This window comes from Callospermophilus lateralis, chromosome 2 (assembly GCF_048772815.1).
Source record: "Callospermophilus lateralis isolate mCalLat2 chromosome 2, mCalLat2.hap1, whole genome shotgun sequence".
Classification (NCBI taxonomy): domain Eukaryota; kingdom Metazoa; phylum Chordata; class Mammalia; order Rodentia; family Sciuridae; genus Callospermophilus; species Callospermophilus lateralis.
In genome coordinates this window covers 143,392,441-143,415,417 of record NC_135306.1, presented here as the reverse complement: position 1 = coordinate 143,415,417, position 22,977 = coordinate 143,392,441, and positions in this window count along the sequence as shown.

Genomic DNA, 22,977 nt, shown 5'->3' with positions numbered 1-22,977 from the left:
CCACACCAAACACCCCACAGCACTTCAACAACCAATCCAATTGGCACCGCAGTGGAGGGAATGTCAGAGAGATTTTTGGAATTCTGTACTTAAAAACAATCAATGATGTAAGAGAAGATATAAGAAATAAACTAAAAGAGAAAATACAGTAATTCAGAGATCATTTAAATAAAGAAATAGAGATTTTGAAAAGAACCAAATTCTGGAAATAAAAGATGCAATAAATCAAATTTAAAATCCAGTTGAAAGCATCACATAGAAGATAGAATCTCAGACCTCAGAGACAAAAACTTATCAACTACTAGATGAAAACATGGGCACAATATTGTGCAGGCACAAACTTCATTGGAAGACCCTTAAAGCTCATGAAGTAAAACCAAGGATCAGTAAATGAAATAGAATCAAACAATTGAAAGCATGAAGAGGGAGCTTACAGAATGGGCAATTTTTCCCAGCAATTCCTCTGACAGAGGATTAATATCCAAAACAAATAAAGAACTTAAAAATTTAATGCCAAAATTAAATTTAAAAGAATCTCCTCAATAAATGGGCAAAAGAGTTAAACAGACATTTATCAAGAGAAATGCTAGGTGCCAAAAATTACATGAAAAAAATTTCAAGATCTCTAGCAATCAAGGAAATGCAAATTAAAACTATATTGACATTTCATTTCATTCTAGTTGGAATAGCATTATCTTGAAATAATAGTAAATTTTGGTGATGTCATTGAGAAAAGGGTATAATTATGCATTGTTGGCAGACCTTTGAATTAGTACATCCACTTTGGAATGCAATATAGAGATTCCTCAAAGAACTACCAATGTAACCACCATATTACCCAGCTATCTCATTCCTTGGTATTTATCCCAAATAACTGAAATCAGCATATTTTAGTAATACAAGCATATCTATGTTACACAAGTGTGATTCAAAAAAGTCAAGTTTGGGTCCAGCTGAAGTATGCTTCAACAGTTGAGTGGATAAAGAAATGTAGTGTATCACAATGGAGTTTTGTTCAGTCATAAAAAATAAAATTTTATTTGCATGCAAATTGATAGAACTGGAGAACATTATGCTAAGTGAAATAAGTCAGACTCAAAGTCAAAGGTTGAATACATTCTCTCTTATGCAGAAGCTAGTGTAAAGAAGGGGAAAGGGTGGGATAAGAAAATTAATGAAAGATCAGTAGAGTGTAGAAAGTATAGGCTGGGAGGGAGGAGACACAGGAAAACTGAGGGAATATGTAAAATTAAATTTACCAAATTATGCTACGTACATATATGAATACACCATTGAAATTCCAACTGTATTTATCTCTATAATGCACTAATTTAAATACAATAATAACACTAAAAGAATATAGAAGCCCAAGTTCTTAAGGAGGGGGAATATTGGGTAGCTAGTTAGCCATGAATCGGTGAGCAGGAAAAAGATAATGAGGAACCACTGAAAACCACAGAGCATATAAGCACCTGGAAAATGGGGATTAGTAGGTGAACCCTCATATACTTTATATCCCATTGAGAAAAAAATATTGTTTCAAAATCATGCCACACCCTGCCAATTGGCCTTGACCCTTCTTTATCATACAACCTATCACAACCCTCAATCACACTGGCAACTAAAATATCAACACCTTCACAAATAAACCTTTGCTGATGGCTTTTCAAAGAGTAATAAACCAATTAAGGCACATGATATTGAGGCATAAAAACAGTAGCACTCAATTTCCTCTCTGAGTACCACAATATCTCTTTGAAGAGGTCCATGTAGCTCCTATACTGTTAGTCAAAAGTCCCCAATAAAACTGCAGGACAGAGAGGCACGCCATTCCTTTCCTCTTTGAGAGTACCCACACTTTCCCAGGAGAGTGTCCCATTTTCCTCTTTCTTATCCCTTCTAAGAAACTTACATAGATTACTCTGAGAAAAAATAAACAAATAAATAAATATGTAGAACAAAGGTCAGTAGAGTTGGGGAAGTGAAACAAGGGGAGAAATGAGAAGAGGAAAAGAGGAAGTAGTAGAAATCGAAACAAAGCAAATTATGTTCCATGCATGTATGATTTTATCAAAATGAATGGCATTATTATGCATACATTTAATGCAATAGTAAAACATTTTTTGAAAAGTTTTGAGAAGTATTAGATATTTTGTAGAATGTTCTCTAATGTGATTTATCTGATACATTTCCCATGACTGCATTACTGTTATGGATTTTAGGAAAGAAGACCAGAGGCAAAGTGTCAATCCTATCAAGTGTATTTTATCCATAGGACATTTATTTGTCTTGGTCACTGGATTTGCTCATGATTTCCAGGCTTCTCCATTCTATTCTGTTTTCTTTTTTCACTACTGTATTCTTTGGAAGGATGTCATTAGGAAGAGACTTCACTCAAGAAGTGGAAGTTATACTTTTCTTCCTTGAGAGTGGCTCTATACATAAAATATTTGGCATTGTTCTACTTCAGAGATTTGCCCATTTTTCCATATTTATTTATTCAACCATTTACTTATATCAGTATGGTATTATGAATATTTATTTTGTACTGTTTTTTATAATCCATTGCTGTCTCTCCTCTTGAAACAGACCTTTAGAAGCTCTCCAAATTGACCATTAGAAGCTATTTCATTTGTATCCTGAAATTTTCCATCATCAGTGTGAATTTTGAGAATTTCTTTCTTTTCCTTCTACTATGAGATATTCCAGGCTCATCTTGAATATTTTGGGACCCAATTCTAGAACATGCCAGTTTTCTAAGCAGCCCACTCCCTTTTTTTGGAAGAACATAATAAGAAACAAAGACCTAGGTACAAAGTATGCACATTGTCGCTGTGCCATTGTTTCTTCCGGGCTCTTATAACTTATAAAATAAGAAAATATATCTACCTAAATTAATGATATAATATATACACACATATGTATACATATTTCCATGTACATTCTTTTGTACCAATATTAAGATAAATAGGATTTCTTTAATGACAATCCATATACATAGTAATTATCCTATCCTCTTCATGCTTATCTATAACTTCCCTTTCCAATGGGAAGAGCTCTGCCTTCTACCATACACCATTCATTTACAAAGTATTCAATTTCAGAATAAATATAAATATATAATGGTTTTAGAAAGTAGTTCTGGAAGGAGGAAGCATCCACTTAGTCAGCTGAAGCAGCACTAGAGAAGTACATATTTGATTAGTCAACGTAGCAGGAAAAAAATATCTCAGTGAGGTGGTACGAATGGAACCCAAATTGGAGTGGATAAAGAATAAAATTGGTGATAAAAATTTGGTGACATTTCATATAGTGAAATATTTCAAAGAATATTTACTATAATAATAGGGCAACACATAAAGCAGGATTCAGAAGAACATGTGCTAATCTGAAAAGGTATAGGAACAAGAGAACTTTTTCAAGTGTTTCCTTGCCCTTTAGTAAACATAGAGTCTTTCTATGGCTTTTCTCAGAAATATCAAACAGAAATTCTTTTTTTTTTTACATCTTAATACATGTATTTTGTACAACAATGAGGGTCTCCTTCTACCATCCATGCAATTCCCCTTCTCCCTCCTTTTCCTTCCCAGCCCTCTTCCCTATCTAGAGGTAATCTTCTTCCCATGCTCTTCCTCCCTACCCCATTTTGAGTCACTCCCCTTATATCAGAGAAGACATTTGGCATTTGTTTTTTGAGATTGGCTAACTTCACTTAACATAATCTACTCTAATGCCATCCATTGCCCTGCAAATGCCATGATCTTATTATTTTTTAGTGCTGAGTAATATTCCATTGTATATAAATGCCACATTTTTTTTTATCCATTCATCCATTGAAGGGAATATAGGTTGGCTCCAGGTTTAGCTCTTGTGAATTGTGCTGCTATAAACATTGATGTGGCTGTGTCCCTGTAGCATGCTCTTTTTAGGTCCTTTGGGTATAGTCTGAGAAGAGGAATAGCTGGGTCAAATGGTGAGAAAAGGAGGGAGGGAGGACAGGAAGGAAAGGGGAAATGATATTGGCTAAATTATATTGTTGTACTGAGTGAATGTATGAATATGTAACCATAAATCTCGCCATTATGTATCATTATGTAATTATGTACATTACAAATTACAATGCACCACTAAAATATGAAAAAAGAAATATCAAACAGAACACTGCCTCACACTCTACCTCTGAAGGCACAAATTTATTTCAAATATTAAACCCATGTCTATCACAGTATGATATCTACCTGGTGGCTTCTCATTTTGCCCCATGAAAGAACTTAAAATGAAGTTGAATTCTTTGACTAGAATTTTTCAATTGTAAAACATCATATTTCTGGTTAAGGGTTAAGAGACATCAAGGAAAGCTTTCTTTCATTATAATTTTTGTCTACTTTGCTAAATTCTTTCCAGTGTATCACTTTTTGCAAGATTAACCCTGTAAAAAAGTTTGTGAATGTAAGATTTTTCTGAACCAATAAACATAGTTGAAATCTATGGCATCAGAATTTTGAAGCATAGGCTATAATTCTTGTGTCTGTGATGCCCATGAACAATAATAAAGAGTACTAACATTTACTCTTTGTAAATTGATCTGATGTCTCATAACTATGTTAGATTTGGTCTTCATCAAAACCCTATTAAACAATGTGTTAGAGTCAAACTCCGGATTTAAAAAATGAGGCTCAAAAATATTTAGTACATGTTATATTTAACACCTTGTCCGAACTCCAGATTCCAATATTCTAATGATTCATTGTACTGCCAATTACTATTTGTTCATCATTGACCTCCCTTTTGTTTTATTATACCTAATAAAGAAGTTTTCTACTGAAAATACAATGATGAAGATAAAGACAAAGACAAATTAATAGTAGTAGTAGTAGTAGTAGGGTATTTTTTTTGAATCATCAGATATAGCCAACAGCTTAATTTTCATGTAAATGGAGTGCTACTGGATTGTTTAGAAATGTGTGTGTGTGTGTGTGTGAGAGAGAGAGAGAGAGAGAGAGATACATTCCCCAAATTCAAAAGTCACAAAATGAGAATTTACATTTCGGACAGAGATAATTTTATATTCTTTTTGCTGTATCATGTTTTTGTCTTTATTATGGGAATATACTTAAGTGGTTTCACAGCTTAGCTACAGTCAATTAAATTTTAGTTCAGAGATGAATTCAAACTAAAAAATTTCTTCTCAGCAAAAGAAACAATCTGTGAGGTGAATGAGAACCTACATCTTAGAGCAAATCTTTACCACTCATGCTTCAGAGAGAGCACTAATCTCAAGGGTATATAAAGAACACAAAAACCTTAACACCAAAAAACACAAATAACCCAATCAATAAATGGGACAAGGACCTGAACAGTAATTTCTCAGAAGACTATATATAACCAATCAACAAATATATGAAAAAAAATCCATCTCATCTGTAGAAATTAGATAAATGCAAATCAAAACTACTCTAAGATAGCATCTCACTCCTGTCAGGATGGCAGCTATTATGAATACAAACAACACTAAGTGTTGGTGAGGATGTGGGGGAAAACGCACACTGAAACATTTCTGGTAGGACTGCAAATTGGTGCAGCTAATATGGAAAGCAGTATAGATATTCCTTGGAAATCTGGGAATGGGACCACCATTTGATCCAGCTATCCTGTTCCTTGATCTATACCCAAAGGACTTAAAAGCAGCATACTACAGGAACACAGCCACAGCAATGTTTTTAGCAGCACAATTCACAATAGCTAAACTGTAGAAACAACTTAGATGCCTTCAGTAGATGAATGGATAAAAATATGTGGCATATATACACAATGGAAAGGAGGGTGATTCATAGTGGGATAGAAAGGGGGACCATAGGAGGAATAGAAAACTCTAGATAGGACAGAGGGTTGGAGGGGAAGGAAGGAGGCATGGGGTTAGAAATGATGGTGGAAATTGATGGGCATCATTATCCATAGTACACATATGAAGACACGAATTGGTGTGAATATGCTTTGTATACAACCAGAAATATAAAACATTGACTCTATATGTATAATATGAATTGTAATGTATTATGCTATCATATAAAAAATTAACCCAGAAATCTCAGCCTATACTAAGATACGGGTTATAATTTTATTACCTCAAAGTGAATGATGAAGTATGATTTTCATATTCAAGTGGCATTCTAGATTGGATTGAAAATAAATGTATGATTGAGCAAGTTTGTGTATACACGAATGTTTTCAAACATATTTTGCAATATACGTACTGTATTTTTTAATCTTCCCTCTTGAAGGTCTTCTGTGTTTAGTCTGGTCCAACAGTTTATTTCACTTACAATCTGATCATTTCAGTTTTCTTTACAAATATGCCAAAAGTTTCCAATAACATACAAAATTCTAGTTACTATGTCATAAAATATGTGTAAGGAATTGGCACCGTGCTATCACTTCAAAGTGCTCCTCAACAACAACCTTACAATTAGTTCATGCTGTTATCTAGCACCTTGTCATTCGTGATGGCCCATGTGGTTGCCAAAAGATTATGGTCTCTCGGCATATGATGAGAATTTTACTAATCATTCTTTTCACACCAAGAGAACACATTCTTCGTGTGCTAATGCAGTAAAAAATAGTTCACAGCATGATGAACAGAGATACTGGATCTTTTCTTTATTCTAATAACTGATAGATAATTGAAAGTTGAAAAAATATCTAATTCTGTCATTATTATTAACAACATAATAAGCTGTTTAAGGTAGTGGGTTTGACTGTAAGCTTTCATACATCCATACATTGTACTTTTACTGGTTTCACCATTCTTAATACTAACCTCTGGTATTCTTCCCTCTTCCCCCTCACATTGGTCCTCTCCCAATTCCATAATAGTCCCTCAGTGCTCTTCCCTCTTTTATTTTCAGATGTTATTGGGACTTTATGTGTGTTTTTGTTTGAACATATGAAGAAAAACAGGGTGTACTTATCTTTTGTGTCTGGCTTATTTTGCTTAAAACGATACGTCTAATTCCATTTATTTTCCTGAAAATAATTTCTCTCTTGGTTATGATTAAATAAGATTCCACTGTATACATATACTGTATTTTATCTTATTATATATTTTTATCCTTTTTACTATCATTTAGCATATATCTGCTCACCTTTGGCACTCACTAAATATCGGTGTAATGAAGAGACTTCTGCCAACAGTAACTCCCATAGAACATTGAACTGAAAATTCTACAAAAGAATGCAACTTTCCTTGTTAAAATTAATTCTACAAAAGAATATCATTCTCCTTGTTAAAAGTAATCCATTATGACATATGTGAACTAATACCAACCTACTTTTGCAGTTTAATTTCTTGTCTTTTTCTCTCACTCAGCTATCAACAAATTTGTAAGATAGGTAGATACTTTCCTGTTTTATAAATAAAAAAGCTGATCCTCAAATTTATTTTTCATGTTTTCCATCTGGGTAGCACCAGAACAAGGATTTGCACCCTAATATTCAGCATCTAAGTCTAACTCATTTTGCAGAGCACTGTTACTACCTTCACTCTTGCTTTCACCTGCTCAATACATGTGCATTATTTGAGAGTTAGCAAAGGTCCCTCTTAAATCATGGTGTCATAAAACAACAGCATTCTAATTCAGAAAGACCACACTATATCCTGAAATAAGTAAACTTTAGATAGGTCACTGTGGTATTTCCCCTAATACTCCTGATGCTTTCCCACTGTTTACATTTATTTTTAAGCCAAATCACTGTTCTGCCGCTTTCCACAAGCTTATATTATTTCCCTCCTATTAATCTTTCCATAAGCCAAATTCTTAGACCATTGTATCTAATTTAGTAGATGCTAGACTGAGATTATTTCCATCTACACCAGCTTTCTATTTACATTGACTTATGAGACATGTTTGTAAACCAGAAGACCTAGAAAGATATCTGGATGATGTATAACAAACAAGATCTTGGGGCAAGACAGAAAGGCAAAAAAGCTACCAATGTCAAAAATTCTTCTTTGTTTATTAACAAATCTACATGAGCATAATTAAAGTTGCATGCCAAGTTTTAAAGAGTCATTTTTTTAGTTAAAATTTTGGGATTGTAATTAAATATAATTACATTTAAACATGGGGAAATGTCTTCCTTTGTTCTACTTTCTTGTTTTAGACTATACTTAAAAAGAAAATGAGAAGTCCACTCTCCAGTCTTGTATTCAATATATCCAAACGCATTTTATGTGCTTTATTATAAAAATGTAACGTTCACTGTAAAGATTTAAAAAACTAAATAGAATACATAAGGACATTAGAGAAAGCAGCAGATTAGATAAAGAGTGCGCTTCCAGCAGTTTCTCAGCACCAGACATAAAAAGTAGGAAAAAAAATGTTTCTCAGATACATTGGTAACTAAAGGAATTGACAGAAACTCAACAGTGGACAACAAAATAATTTGAGACATCAAAAGTTGGAAATTACGTTAGCCTACTGCAGAGGAAAGGAGGGGTACAAGCACAAAGAAGGAAGTGTGGCAAGAAATAAATGGCTTGAGGCAAGAGGAAGACTGACTTTAGCTAAGCCACAGAGGGTGTGGAAAGTTGTTCAGTAAAAAGCAATTAAAATCAATTGGCCAAGGAGAAAAGGGTCTAAATGAATCAGCACCAAGGATGCAAAAATCATTTCTGGAGTAGCTATGAAGTAGAGAGCAGAAGATAGAGATAGAGAATTCAGAAAGGAAGTTGCCAGCCTGATCCACAAGACACTCAGAGAATATCTGGACCAGGAAGATTGAAACAGGTACAGAAAGAAGCCTGCCTAGGGTAATACAGGATACTGAGGAGAGAGCTTTGTACTTTGGGTTATTGTTTTGAATGTGAGGTCTCCCCAAAAGCTCACATGTGAGACAGAACAAGAAGGTTCAGAGAAGAAGTGTTTTGATTATGAGAGCTTAACCCAATCAGTGAATTAATCCTCTGATAGCAATTAACTAAGTGGAAACTGAAGTTGGGTAGGGTATTCTAGGGCATGATGTAACATGGAGCATGTTGCATCAGAAAAGAGGAAACTTAACTTGCTGGCTGCTACCTGCTTCCCAGTCCTGGGGCCACATGTGGCTAAGAGAGCACCTAGCGATTAGCCAGAAGGCTTTGCTGTGGGTTGTGGCGGAAATCGGACCACCTCTAGGATAGGCTCAGAACCCTTCTGCCCTCACGGACAGCTCATGTGTCTCCCATTACTGCCTGTAGGATGGGTGTACACGTGAACTCTCCCCACCCTGCTGACCTTTACCCTGATGGGTTCCTGTACATTATATTAGCTGTGTGTGTTTTCTCAACTAATGAGATCCTGCTTTGGCTATTCTCCCTGGTGCCTCTGAATGTCCTCCAATGAGGGAGGGCTGGGTGTGGGTCGCCAGTCGACCTTCATCTTTCTTGGCCATCTTGATCGGGGCATGCTTCCCCAATCTCTCCCGCAGATCAGGAGGGAACAGGGATCTAAAAACCCCAACAGGGTATGGCTTTGGGTATATATTTGGTATCTGGCAAATGGATTTTCTTCCTCTGCTTTCTGATGTGAGCTGCTTCCTTCTACCACCAGGATGTTCTGCCTCCCCTTGAGCACTGAGGAATGGAGCCTGCTGTCTTTGAACTGAGACTTCTGAAACTATGAGCACCTAAATAAACTTTTCCTCCTCTACAAATTGTTCTGGTCAGATATTTTAGTCGCAGCACCAAAGGAGCTGACTAAAAAGCTGTCATGGGGGATCCAAGATGGTGGGATAGACAAGATGATGGGCTGGACAGAGGCTGCATTCTGTGTTGCTCTGGGACCTGGAATTCAAGTAGTGGGAATAGTGTATCTGTGTGAGTAATTTGATGACCCCTGACAGCTGTTCCCATGCAGGTCTACAGGCCTCAGTGTCAGAGCAGGACTTCATGCAGACCTGAATAGAACCATTGGCATTAGCACCCATGCAGGACACCAGTCCTCAGCCCATGTGCAGGAACTCTAGCTGCCACGTGTTTATGGACCCCTTCCACCAATGTGAGGCTCCCCTGGTGGACTCCATCTTGGGACACTGCAACCGAAGTTGCTGTTCAGAGATAGCTGCAAGCCACAATGTTGCACACCAGAGCGACATATATAAATACACCCCTCAATGCCACTGGTAGCCTCACCTGACCCAATACTCAATGGCTAAAAGCAGCTGCCTCCATCTTGGGACACCTTTGTCACCATCTTTAGTTGGGGCAACCCCCAGCTTGAAACGCTGGCTGGAGATCAGAAGCAATATCAAGATATTGAAAGTTCTCAACACCCGTCTCCCAGGCAGCCACAAAATCAGGTCATGAACCTCCCAGTATAAAACAGCTATCTGTAACAGGTGCACAGCCCCCAGATCGCAGCCCACAAGACCTCCAGAGAGAAAGTTCATGATTGGGAAGTAGAAAGGGAGAGGATGAGTGAGACATAGTTTAGAGACTAAATTAGACACCAGGAATTGTGAGGTCTACAGGTGATATAAGGAGATAAGACCAGGTGCCCACATCACAGGAGTGGGCCCCAGAGGAGATGCTTGTGGTGCAGTCTCCCATTAGAGACTGACAAGTGCTATCCCCCATGTTCAGGAGCCATGCCCCCAAGACGAACCCTCTCACCCTAATAACCATCACCGTCCTGAGGGAGGAGACACCAGCAAAAACAGACAAACCCACCTATTTGATAAGAAGGGAAGCTGGAAAGATACTGATCTCCAACAAAAACAATCCTTGCATCTTCCTTTGAGATTTTTTTTCTCTCTCTTCTCCTACCCTCACATTCCCAACATTTGTGAAACCAAGCACTTTTCATGAATTAGGCTATTGAGGACGAAAATGTCTGAATAGTATATTACAGTGGTGTTGTATATTCTTTTATCTCCTATTTTTACAGTTTTTAAAAATTTTCTTAATATTTTTGTTTGTTTTTCTGCTCTACTGTCTTCCCACTTACTTATGTATCCAAGATGACTTTCTCTCTCTTGTCTTGCTACTAACCAATTTTGTTAGATTCCTCTTCCATGCTTTATGAGATCTAATAACTCTATATCCACACCTCCTATCTCCTCAACATCTCATCTTACACCTCACCCCCAGTTTTTTGTCCATCATCAGAAAGTGTAGACCTTTTGGCAAACCTATTGCTTATATTGTAGATAATAATTTTTTAACTTATCATTTCTGTATTTGGTGACAAAACCATAAACATCTTAATAGCAGTTATTTGGTTTAAGGTTGTATATTGTTTGTATTGGGATCTGTTCACATTGATCTCCCCCTTAAAGAAGAGGTATGGGAAACTTGCAGGGACACTATAAGCCTAGAGGGTAGAAACTGTGATGACTCTGATTCGCAGTGCTACAAGGGAAGATACATAAGCAGCATGAAAAAACAAGGGAAGAAAGTGCCCCACAACAAACCAACATAGTACACTTGTAGAATCCATGGTTGGCACAGCATAAGAAATAACAAAGAAGGAGTTTGTTTGCAATATACATAATTATAACATTTTATGAATTAAAGAATGACGTTAGAGAGAAAATACAGAAAGCAAAAGATCATTTCAATAAAGAGCTACATAGGCAAATACAGAAAGAAATAGATTATTTCCATAAAGAGATAGAGGTCTCAAAAAAAAAATCAAACAGAAATACTTGAAATGAAAGACACAATAAACCAAATTTAAAAATCAATAGAAAGAATCATCAACAGATTAGATTACTTGGAAGACAGAACCTCAGACAATGAAGAAAAAAATATATAATCTTGAAAAGAATGTTGACCACACAGTAAAGATGGTAAGAAACCATGAGAAGAACATTGCAGAATAAGGAGATGACATAACATAAGACCAAATTTAAGAGTTATTGGGACAGAGGAAGGCACAGAGTTACAAACCAAAGAAATAAACAACTTATTGAGTGCAATAATATAAAAAAATTCCAAACATAAAGAATGAATTGGAGAGTCAAATACAAGAAGCTTACAGGACACCAAATGTAGAAAATCACAACAGAGCCACAGCAACATACATTGTAATGAAAATACCTTGCATACAGAATTAGGAGATAATTTTAAAAGCCACAAGAGAAAGGAGTCAGATTATGTATAGAGGTATAGAGGGGAAACCAATTAGGATATCTGCAGATTTTTTAACCCAGATCCTGACTACTAGAAGATCCTTGAAGAACATATACAAAGCTCTGAAAGAAAATGGATGACAAGCAAGAATCTTATATCCAACAAAATTAATTTTTAGATTTAATGATGAAATAAAGACCTTCCACGTTAAAGTTAAAAGAATTTACAACTAGAAAGCCTGCACTACAAAACATCCTAAGTAAAATATTCCATGAGGAGGAAATGAAAAACAACAATGAAAATTAGTAGAGGGAGGTATTACACTAACGGAAAAACCAGTAAAAGGAGAAACCAAGTCAAGTTAAATACCATAAACAAACAAAAATGGCTGGGAATATAAATCATATCTCAATAGTAACTGCAAAAGTTAATGGCCTCAACTCACCAATCAAAAGACATAGACTGGCAGGTTGGATAAAACAAAACAAAACAAAATAACAAACAAACAACAATAAAAAACAATATGCTGCCTTCAAGAGATTCTTCTCATAGGAAAAGACATACACAGACTGAAGGTGAAAGGTTAAAAAAACATACCACTCACTTGCACTGTGGAAAGAAGCAGGGGTTTCTATCCTCATATCAAATAAAGCAGAGTTCAAGCCAAAGTTAATAAAAAAGAATATTACATACTGCTTAAGGGAACCATACATCAATAAGACATAACAATTATAAATACATATGGCCAAAACAATGGAGCATCTAAATTCATAAAACAAACTCTTGTCAAGTTCAAAAGTCAAATAGACTACAACATAATAATTCTGGGTGAATTTAACATACTTTTTCACCACTGGAAAACAAAGCTAAAAAAAAAGCAAATATAGAACTCAATAACACAATCCATAACTTAGACTTACCAGACATATATAGACTATTTCATCCATCAATGAATGAATACACTTTCTTCTCACCAGCACATGAATCCTCTCTAATATGGACCATATATTATGCAACAAAGTAATTCTTAGCAAATTCAAATAAAAAAATAGAGATACTACCTTGCATTCTGTCAGATTATAATAAAATGAAATTAGAAATCAATAATAAAAAATAGAAGCTACTCCAACTCCTGGAGACTGAATTATATGCCATTGAGTGAACAGTGGGTTGAAAAAGACATCAAAGGAGATTCAAAAATTCTTAGAGGTAAATGAGAAAACTGATACAGCATATCAAATTTCTGGGATATTATAAAGGCAGCACTAAGAGGAAAGTTAATTGCATGGAGTTCATTCCTTAAATGAAGAAAAACGTCAACAAATAAATGCCCTAACATTATATCTCAAAGACCTAGAGAAAGAAGAAAAAAATCAAAACCAAAAGCAGTAGAAGACACAAAAATATTGAAATCAATGAAATTGAAACAAAAGAAACAATTGAAAAAGTTGACAAAACAAAAAGTTGGTTCTTCAAAATAAATAAATAAATGGAATTGACAAGCCCTTAACCATGCTAAAAAAGTGGAGAAAGAAAACTCAAATTATTAACATACATGATGAAAATATCACAATGGACACTACAGAAATACATAAGATAATTAGGAATTATTTTGAAAATTTGTATTCCAATAAAATAGAAAATGTCAAAAGCACTGACGAATTTTTAAGAGTCATATGATTTGCTCAAACTAAGTCAGAATGATGTACACAATTTAAGACAGATAAATTTCAAGCAAAGAAATAGAAGAAGCCATCAGAAGCCTACCAATCAAGAAAACAAGATACACAGCTGAGATCTCCAAGACCTTCAAAGTGGATCTAATACCAATACTCCACAAATTATTCCATAAAATAGAAAAAAATGGAACACTTTAAAACTCATTCTACTAGCACAATATCATCCTGATTCCAAAATCAGACAAAGACACATCAAAGACAATTTCAGACCAATATATCTAATGAACTTAGATGCAAGAATTCTCAATAAAAAGTCTGGCAAATCAAATATAAAAACATATTAGAAAGATAGTGCACCACTCACACTCACAAATGAGGTTCATCCCAGGGATGCAATGTTGTTTCAATATATGGAAATGAAAAAATGTAATTAATCATATCAATAGACTTATAGATAAGGATCATATGATCATCTCAATTGATGCAGAAAAAGCATTTGACAAAATACAGCACAATTTCATGTTCAAAACACGAGAAAATCTAGGCATAATGGAAAATATCTCAACAGTGTAAAAGGTATCTATGCTAAGTCGCTGTCCAACATCATTCTAAATGCAGAAACATTGAAAGCATTCTCTCTAAAACCTTGGAGAAGACAGGGATGTCCTCTTTTACCACTTCAGTTTGACAGATTTCTTGTAACTATAGCCAGAGCAATTAGACAGACAAAAGAAATTAAAGGGATACTGATAAGAAAAGAGGAACTCAAAATTTTTACTATTTGCTGATGATATTTTTCTGTATGTAGAAGATCAAAATAAGTTCCATCAGAAAACTTTGAGAACTAATAACTTAATTCAGCAAAGTAGCAGGATACAAAATCAACACACATAAATCAAAGACATTTCTATATATCAGTGACAAATTCACTGAAAGAGAAACTAGGAAACCTACCCAATTTACAATAGCCTGAAAAAAAATACTTGGGAATCAACTTAATGAAAGATGTGAATGAATATATCAACAAGGAAAATCAGAGAATGCTAAAGAAAGGAATTAAAGAAGACCTTAGAAGATAAAAAGATTTTCCTTGTTCTTGAATAGGAAGAATTAATATTGTCAAAAGAACCATACTATCAAAAGCACTGTAGAGATTTAATGAAATTCCAATCAAAATCATTGACATTTCTCATAGAAATAGAAAAGGTAGTCATGAAATTCATCTGGAAAAAAAAGAGACCCAGCATAGCTAAAGCAATTCTAAGCAAGAAGAGTGAAGCAGGTGGCATCAGGATATCAGACCTTAAACTATACTACAGAGCAGAGTAACAAAAATGGAATGGTATTGGCACTAAAATAGACTTGTAGACCAATGGTACAGAATAGAGGACACAGAGATAAATCCACAAAAATAATGTTACCTCATATTAGACAAAGGCACCAAAATATATATATTGGAGAACAAAAAACAGCCTCATCAACAAATGTTGCTGGGAAAACTGGAAATCCATATGCAACAAAATGAAATTAAGCCCCTGTCCTCACCATCCACAAAACTCAACCCAAAGTGGATCAAGAACCTAGGATTAAGATCAGAGACCCTGAGCCTAATAGAAGAAAAAGTAGGTCCAAACCTTTATCATGTCAGATTAGGCCTTGACTTCCTTAACTAGACTCCTATAGTGCAAGACATAAAATCAAGAATCAATAAACAGGATGAATACAAACTAATAAGGTGCTTCTAAGCAAAATATACAATTAGTGAGGTAAACAGAGAGCCTACAGAAGGGAGCAAATTTTTACTCCACACACATCAGATAGAGCACAAATCTCTAGGATATATAAAGAATTAAAAAATCTTTTTTAATATATATTTTTTAATTGTTGATGAACTTTTTTTTTTAATTTATATGTGGTGCTGAGAATTAAACCTAGTGCCTCACACCTGCTAGACAAGTTCTCTACCACTGAGATACAAGCCCAGTACCTAGAATTAAAAAATGTTAAAACACACACACACACACACACACACACACACACACTAACTAACTAACTAACTAACTAAATAAATAGGCCAAGGAACTGTATATCAACTTCTAAGAAGTGTCTGTTCAATCAATCAACAAATACATAAAAATGTTCAATATCTCTAGCAATTAGAAAAATACATTCAAAACTACTCTAGGATTTCATCTCACTCCAGTCAGAATGGCAGCTATTAAGAATACAAACAACAAAAAGTGTTGGTGAGGATGTGGGAAGAAAGACACACTCATATATTGATGGTGGGACTGCAAACTGTGAGTGGAATTTTCAGGAGGTCCCCGAGTCCTAGATATTCAGCAGAAATCAGTAAATCCCCAGCAATTGGGGGGGGGGGTGTGCCACATCTCAAACACCCACTGACAGAATTTCAAGAGTCAGTTAAAATCAAACTTATGGTACTAGAACTTCAATTTAGAACTCTACATCTGCCCCATTGCAGTGATATACCAGTTGTCAATATTTTCCAGTCTATCCCATCCTATCCTGGGAGATGGGAAGCTGAGAGCAATTACAAACAGTTTTGGTTTCTAGTCACAATGGCTGGCAGGGTAAGCAGAAACACAAAGACATGAACTTAACCCACACAACATACTCAGTGGTTATAGAACACGCCCAAAATAAATTACAAAGAATGGGACATCAGTCAAGAGATTTGATCACCTCTGTGAAAATAAGCCCCCTTTTTCTTCCTCATTAAGAATTTTTTTTATCCCATTCACATTAATTTTAAGTAATAATGGGAATTAATCTAACAAAGGATGTAAAGGACCTCAAAAATGAAAACTATAGAAAACTGAATGGAGAAATTGACAAAGATCTTAGAAGATGGAAAACCTACCATGTTCTTGCATAGGCAGAATTGATGTTGGCAAAATGGCCATACTACCAAAAGTGTTAGATTCAATGCAATCCCTATAAAAATATCAGTGACATTCTTCATAGAACTAGAAAAATGATTTCTAAACTTCATTTAGAAAAAATAAGAGGCCCAGAAGAGCCAATAAATAACTGACTATAAAAAAATGATTCTGTATGCATCAACATACCTGATCTCAAATTTTAGTACAGAGCTACAGTTACAAAAACAGCATGGTACTGCCACCAAAATTAACAAAAAGACCAATGAAATAGAAGATAACCACAGCAAGAGTTGACTGATACTAGGCAAACTTGCAAACAATGTTAGATAAATATAGCCTTTTTAGTAATTGGTGCTTGGAAAACTGAATATCCAATTAGAAGAATGTAAATTGACTCCTATTTTTCACCCTGCACAAAACCAAACTCTAAGTGGATTAAAGACCTAGAAATTAGACCATAAATTCTGCAATTGCTAGAATCAAATATAGGCCTAACATCCAAGTGTTGACACAGGAACTAAGTTTCTTAAGAAAAATCCTAAAGCTCAAGAAATAAAGCCAAATATCAATAAGTGGGATAGCATCAAATTAAAAAAAATCTTGACAGCAAAGTAAATGATTAAGAACATGCAGAGATAACCTACAGAATGGGAGAAAATACTTGCTATCTGCGCCTCAGATATGGCAATAATATCCAAAACATATAAAGAACTCAAAAATTTTGACAGCACAAATACAAATACCCTAATTAATAAATGGACACTTCTCAAAAGAAGAAAACCATTGGTCAACAAGTATATGAAAATGTTCAATATCCCTAGCAATCAGGGAAATGCAAATTAAAACTACATTGATATTTCATCTTACTCCAGTCAAAATAACAGTTATTCAAAATGCAAATAATAATGTGTTGGCAAGGATGTGATGGAAAGGTTATACTCAAACATTGTTGCTGGGAATGCAAATTATTGCAATCACTCTGAAAAGCAGTACGGAAATTTCTCAAAAAATTAGACAGGAAACTATGATAGGATGCAGCTATCCTGCTCCCTGATATATGTCTGAAAGTTCTTTAATGAGCACACTATAGAGATGCAACAATATCAATGCTTATAGAAGCACAATTCACAATAACCAAGACACAATTCACAATAACCAAGGTGCCATTCACCAGATGAATGGATACAAAATGTGGTATATACATACAATGGATTATTACTCAGCCACAAAGAAGTATGTCATCATAGCATTTGAAAGTAAATGAATGGAACTGGAGACTATACAGGCTAAATGAAATAAGCCAAAATCAGAAAGTCAAAGATCAAGTGTTTACTGTGACATCTGTGACATGTGGAAGTTTGTTCAAAACAAGGAAAAAATTAAAAGGGGGGGTTCCATTAAAATAGAAGGAAGACCATTGGATTAAAGAAAGGCAATTGAGGAGGAGGGAGGAGAGATGGGCTGAGTGAAGACCAGTGGAATGAATCTGGCCTAATCTTCCTATGAGCATATGTGAATATATCATAATGAATCTCACCATTACGTAGATCCACAAGACATTACTTTAAAAAACCACAGTAGAAAGATTAGTATAGTAGGAAAGGGTGAAAGACCATTTCCATGAAGAATAGAGATATATTGAAAATAAGCCAATCAGAATTCCAGGAAATTAAAGAGAAAATGAATCAAATTTAAAAGTTTACCTGCAAGTTAATATCAACAGAAAATAGATTACATAGAACATAAACTTCAGGCCTTGAAGACAGGTTACATGAACTTGAATACTCAATATGCAATAAAGGAAAAAATAAATAAAAGACCATGATCATAATATACCAGATCTCTGGGAGAACATTAAGAGACAAGACCTTAAACTCATTGTTATAGAAGTAAACATGGAGATATATATTAAAGGCATTAAGAATCAATTATGAACCTTTCCAAAATAGACCATATTGTAGGTCATAATTCAAGTTTTAGTTAATGCCAAAACACTGATATAATCCCATGCATTTGGGGAAGGGAAGAAAAAAAAGAGAGAGAGATAAGTGTCATAGTAGAATGGGTACAGAATAGTGATGGGAGGGGAGGGAAGGGGAGGGAGGGATAGGGAGGGCAGCAGAATACAACTGACACTAGGATTGCTGTAGACATATGGATGTATAACCAATGTGATCCTGCAATCTGTACATGTGGAAAAATGAGAATTCATATCCTATTTGAATCAAATGTATGATATGTCAAGATCATTGTATTGTCTTGAGCAACTAATAAAAAAAAGAATATAATGGAATAAAACTAGAAATTAACAGCAAGAAAGCTATATAAATTATATGAACTATACTTTTTTAAAGTGAAAAATGGACTGAAGAAGAAATGTGATACGAAATAAATAAATTCTTAGACATAAATAAGAACATAGATGCAACATATCAAAATCTCTGGGTTAGCATGAAGGCAGTTCTAACAGGAATTATTGTTACCATTGATTTCCTACATTGAAGATGTACAAAGATCCCAAATAAATAAGATTCTGGTCCATCTCAAGGCCTTAAAAAAGGAAGAATTAATGCCCAAATCAATAGAAGATGAAAATGATTAATATCAGAGCCAAATTAATAAAATTGAGAATTAGTAAAAGTAGTACATAAGATTAATGTCCAAAGAGTTGGTTTTTCGAAAAGATAAACAATATTGATAACCAACTACTCAAACTAACCGAAAAGACAGAAATAGAAAGAGATGGAGAGGGAGGGAGATGGGGGTGGAGGGAGGGGGATGGGGGTGGAGAGAGAGAGAGAGAGAAACAGAGAGAGACAGAGAGAGAGAGAGAGAGACAATACCCAAATTAACAAAACTGGAGCTGAAAAAGAAAATATCACCACGGATACTTTAGAAATCCAGAGGATCAGTAGAAACTATTTAAAAAATTTGTACTACAGAGTTAAGGATATAGCTCAGTTGGTAGAGTGCTTGTCTCACATGCACAAGGCCCTGGGTTTGATTCCAAGCACCATAAAGAAAAAAAGCATTACAATAAACAGAAAAATTCAGAAGACATTGACAAATTTCTAGACATGTCTAACCTTTCCAGACTGAACCACAAAGACATGAACAACCAAAAGAGACCAATGACATGCAATGAAATTGGAACAGCAATTAAAAACCTTTCAAACAAAGAAAAGTTCTCATCGAGTTCTACCAGACCTTTAAAGAAGAACAAATGCCAGTATTTCTCAAACTAGTCAATGAAACTGAAAGAGACAGGCCATTCCCAACATATTCTGTAAAATCAATGTAACCCTGATGCCAAAACCAGACAAGAAAATATCAAGGAAAGAAAATAACATACCAATATACCTGATGAACATAGATGTGAAAATCCTTAATAAAATATTAGTGAACTGAATTTTAAAAAAGATGATTTTAATATACCACAATCCAATGGGCTTCATCCAAGTGATGAGAGGTTGGTTCAACACATGCAAATCAGCAAATGTAATTCACCACACACGTAGAATTAAGAACAAGAATCATACAATCATCTCAATAGATGCATTAAAAGTCTTCGATAGAATTCAATACCCATTCATGTTAAAAATCTGAAGAAACCAGAGATAGAAGAAACTTTCCTCAACATTTTAATGGCAATCATGACAAATCCCAAGCCAAAGTTATATAATGAACATTATAAAACACTGAAGAAATTAAACAAGACCTTATAAGATGGAAAGACCTCCCATGTTCTTGGATGGGCAGAATTTATATGTCAAAATGGCCATATTATCAAATGCACTGTAAAGATTCAATGTAATCCTCATCAAAACACTAATGACATTCTTCCTAGAACGAGAAAAATCCTAAAAATTATTTGGAAGAAAAAGAGACTAGAATAGCCAAAACAATCCTGACAAAAAGAGTGATTCAGGAGGCTTCACAACACCACATCTCAAATTATAATACTGACAGGGCTACATGTATTTTTAAAAATGCATGATGTTGGCATAAATCAGACAAAGACCAAAGATACAGAGACAAACTCACATACTTTCAGTGATCTAAAACTTCACAAAGTTGCCAAAAACACATGTTGGAGTAAAGAAACAAGGGGTGTTTCCCCAAAATGTATATTTATAGGTAGAGGAATATTAAATGAAACTACATTCCTCTCACTCACTCTGCAGAAAAGTCAAATCAAAATGAACAAAAGACCTAGGGATTAGATCAGAAATTCTGAAACTGCTAGAAGAAAACATAGGCTCAACACCCCAAATATATATGTGCAAGCATTGGCTTCCTTAATTAAACATCTAAACTTAGAAATTAAACCAAGAACCAATAAATGGGATTACATCAAATTGAAAAGCTTCCACAAAGCAAATGATTAAGAGCATGAAAAGAAAAGCTATAAAATAGGAAAAAATCTTTTCCAGCTTTTCCTTTAACATAGGATAGATAATGTCTGAATATATAAAAAATAACTCAAAAAACTTGAGACCAGAAAAATGCATAACCCAATAATAAGTGGGCAAAAGAAACAGACTTCCCAAAAGAATAAACATAAACGTAAAAAAATTACTAAAGTTCCACATCTCTAGCAATCAGGTAAATCCTAATCAAAACTACATTGAGATTTTATCTCACTTCAGTCAGAATAGCAATGAAGAACACAAATAATAAATGGTGGCGAGGATGTGGGGAAAAAGGTATATTCATACATTGTTGGTGGGACGACTGCAATTAGTATAAGCACTGGAAAGCAGTATGTATATTTCTCACAAAACTAGAAATGGAACCACCATATAAATTAGTTATCCCACTCCTTGGTTTATGTCCAAAAGATTTTAAAATCAGTGTACTACAGCAGTGTAACTATATCAATATTTATAGCAGCAGAATTCACAAGAGCCAAGTTATGGAACCAGTCCCTATGCTCAACAGTGATGACTGGATTAAGAGAATGCAGAATATATACACAATAAAGTTTTACTCAGCTATTAAGAAAAATGAAATTATGATACTCACTGGTAAATGGATGGAACTGGAGAACATCATCCTATGTGAAATAAACCAGACTCAGAAAATCAAGGGTTGAATGGTTTCTCTCATATGCAGAAGCTAGAGCAAAATGAGGGATAAATGTTGGGAAGATGTTATAAAGGTATAGAAAATATCAAAGAAGAGAGGGAAGAGGAATGGGAAAGAGGAGGAAATGGAAAATGAATCTGATAAAAATTTAGTTATGTGCATAATAAATATATGTGTGCGTGTATTATTATTTGCAGATGGTGTGATTATGAGTCAGATTTTATTTACACACACACACACACACCCCACAGGGAATTTTACCTTCATGGTAATCTTTAAAGCACCAATCAAAATAAAAAAATAAATGAGTGAAGATGACCTGTTGAAGAATGAAGAGGGGAGGGAAAATGGGAAGGCACCAATGTACCAAAAGAAGAGTAAATCAAATTCAGTAGAAGGAAGATTCTGTCAAAGTTAATTCAACCATTATGTATAATTACAATGCACCAATACAAGACAAAAGATGAGGAAAAAAATATAAAACAGGGAGACACACACACACACACACACACACACAGAAAGAGAGAAAGAATACATAAGGTAAATAAAATCTGACCCATAATCACACCATCTGAAAATAATAATAGCTTATGAAATTTGTTTCAGGTTTTTATACTAAGCAAATGTATTCTATTATTTTTCAGTTTATTTCATAAAATCATAAAGTTTATTTCAGTAGCAAATTAGCTATTTGACAATGTATATAGCAATGTATCTTACACATTTTCCATATCATTAACTATTTTGCAATATCACTTTAATGGTTATGTGAATACTATGTTATGTATTACAGAAGAATAATAAACCAATCCACAATTATTAGATATTAGGCTTGTCTAATATTTTGTATAACAATTACATCAAATGTGTAAACTTTAACAGCTCATTTGACTTCTCTTACTCTCAGTATTCTAAACTTAAGAAATGAAATATCTCTACAATGAAAGTTGTAAACATTTATGAAAGAAATTAAAAAGAATAAAAAAATGGAAAGACATCTCAAGTTAAGGAAATGGAAGAATCAATATTGTTAATATTCTCATAACAGCCAATATCATCTGCACATTCAGTGAAATCCATCAAAATACCAATAATGCTTCTTACAGAAATAGAAAAAAAAAATCCTAAAATTTGTATGGAACTACAAAATGAAACAAAATGACCCCAAAGTTGTTTGAGCAAAATGAATAAAACA